General features: G+C 34.8%; 1 long non-coding RNA gene across 1 annotated transcript in view; it reads left to right on the top strand.

Annotated features, from left to right (window-relative positions):
• LOC118761054 overlaps positions 1-575 on the top strand; it is a 22,973-nt gene extending 22,398 nt beyond the window's left edge. Inside the window, exon 3 of the long non-coding RNA XR_004997130.1 lies at positions 268-575. This is a non-coding gene — a long non-coding RNA (uncharacterized LOC118761054). The remainder of the gene's footprint in view (positions 1-267) is intronic.
• Positions 576-2,500: the final 1,925 nt, after the last annotated feature.

Raw genomic sequence — 2,500 nt, 5'->3', positions numbered from 1 at the left:
AACTAACACTAACACACCCAGGAATAATAATATTGATATAATAATAATAATAATAATAATAATAATAATAATAATAATAATAATAATAATAATAATCATCATCATCACTGATAATTTGCAAAAACCTGGACTTGCCCCATGATAAAAACTGGTGGGAACACAAACCACCTCCGGTGCTTGTAAAGGATCTCATCTCACTCCTCTGGAACTTCACCATTCAAACTGACAGAAAGATAGATGCAAATAAGCCAGACCTCATATTGAAAGACTTCAGACAAAAAAATCATGCCTCTTCCTTGATATGACTGTCCCGATCGATAAAAACGTATCTGTCAAGACCTACCAAAAGCTGAGCAAGTTAAAGCTCTTGAAATAGAAATTAGCAAAATGTGGAACCTCAAGACTAAAACAATACCTGTTGTCATATGTGCCATGGGAATGACAGCAAAAGGTGCTGATTGCTACCTATCTCAGATACCAGGAAACCCCAAATTGGCAGAAATTCAAAAGATAGTGCTCATGGGAACTGTCCATATCCTACGTAAAATTCTATGTAATCTCAAATTTTAAAACAAACACATAATTTTTCTTGTGTCTTCTTAAAAATTCTCTAGAACAACATTATGTACAAAATCAAATATATGGCACCCTAGGCATAACACCAACATGAACTTCCAACTTGTTGACTCTTGAGGTCTCTGGGTGAGACTTGGAGCCAACTTGTACGATTGTAAAGCAAAAAGTCAAACATAAAGTAATAATAATAATAATAATAATAATAATAATAATAATAATAATAATAATAATAATAATAATAATAGGGTAGCCACGAGCACGAATGTAAACAAACCCGACCGTACAGGTACCGACTGTGTACACGCGAACTAAAAAAACTGACAATCTATGCTCAGGCAGAGACAGTCCGAAATGTCCGCTGGGTAACCAATACAAGACCCACAATATCTTATACAAGTGCACCGAAAATACTAAATGAGGTCCCTACGTATATATCAGTGCATCGATTGATATTTTCAAGAATAGGTATAGAAACCACATCGCCAGCTTTCGAAAAGTCCTTAAACGGCACGCAACATCACTGGCCGATTACGTCTGGCGACTTAAGTACTTAAGTATTATTATTATCATCTCAACTAACATAGCGGAATTTCTGCAATAGATCCAACGGAAGAATATCCTGTCTGCGGATGACACCAGGTAGCCCAAACTGTGCCAGTGCTCTACTCAGCAATTCAACACACTAATTGGCATATACCCATAAGTCCGAAATATGTATATGTATGTATATATATAATAATAATAAAATAAATGCCCCCTTTCAAATCCTAGCCAGGGTCATGGGCCAGGTTTCCCGGTTTCTATGGCGTATGTATTCCCCAGCTGGGCGGGACGCCAGTCCATCGCAGCGTAACTCATTTTTGCTAGCTCAGTGAACTGAAGCAACGTGGAATGAAGTGTTTTGCTCAAGAACACAACGCGTCGCCCGGTCCAGGAATCTAAACCACAATCTTACGATCATGGTGCTGACACCCTAACCATAAAGCCACGCGCCTATATGCATATATATATATATATATATATATATATATGAATATGTGTGTATATGTGTGAATATGTGTGTATGTATATGTGTGTATATATATATATATATACATGGGTATGAGTACGTATCTTATTTCTTTTGCCACATGTATCACTGACGAAGAGAGGGCTCTTAGTAGCTAACTCTGAAATCAGTCCTGTATGGTAATAATGGAAGTTTTTAGAAATTTCTGTCGACCTTTTTTCAAGTAGCGTGCGTATTGTGAAAAAATTATATGGTTAATGGACAATATGTCCAATTTTTCGGCATATTTGGCATTAGAAATTTTTCCTTTGCCCTCATTTATGAATTGTTTATAAATTTAACCGTTAAAGGTATTTTTTAATATGCTGGCCATTGATAAAAATTTTTTCGAGAAAATATTTTTTTTCGAAAAGAATTTTATCCTCACATTTGATATATATATATATATATATATATATACCCTTTCACATTTCTAACTCGGATGTTGAACGCACACCGCCAAACTCCACTTCCCACCCTTCCAATTTTTTTCAGTTCCCCCCGCCCGCCCCTACGTGGACACTTTTAACACACACCTCTATCTTTCAACCACCTTCATCTCATGTTAAATTATATTTATCTTATTATTTTATTTTATTTTTACTCTTATTCTACTTCCATTTATTCTCATTTTCATTTTCATCCCTTACCTTAACTCTTATAATTTTATAATTTTTATATTTCATTTCTAACTATTACATTGTATTTATTTTATACTGTATTTCTTACTTTTATTTCTATTTTTACCTTACCCTCATTCTTACCCCTAACCTATCGCTTTACATCTCTATATAGTGTTATTTACTTACCTATAGATCCCTTTTTGACTATGCAAGCGTCCGTGTACGTATGTATACGCATACATACATAAACGCG

The sequence above is a fragment of the Octopus sinensis genome, unplaced genomic scaffold, assembly GCF_006345805.1.
Source record: "Octopus sinensis unplaced genomic scaffold, ASM634580v1 Contig06890, whole genome shotgun sequence".
NCBI classification, from domain to species: Eukaryota; Metazoa; Mollusca; class Cephalopoda; order Octopoda; family Octopodidae; genus Octopus; species Octopus sinensis.
This window is presented reverse-complemented; position numbering and strand designations above follow the sequence as displayed.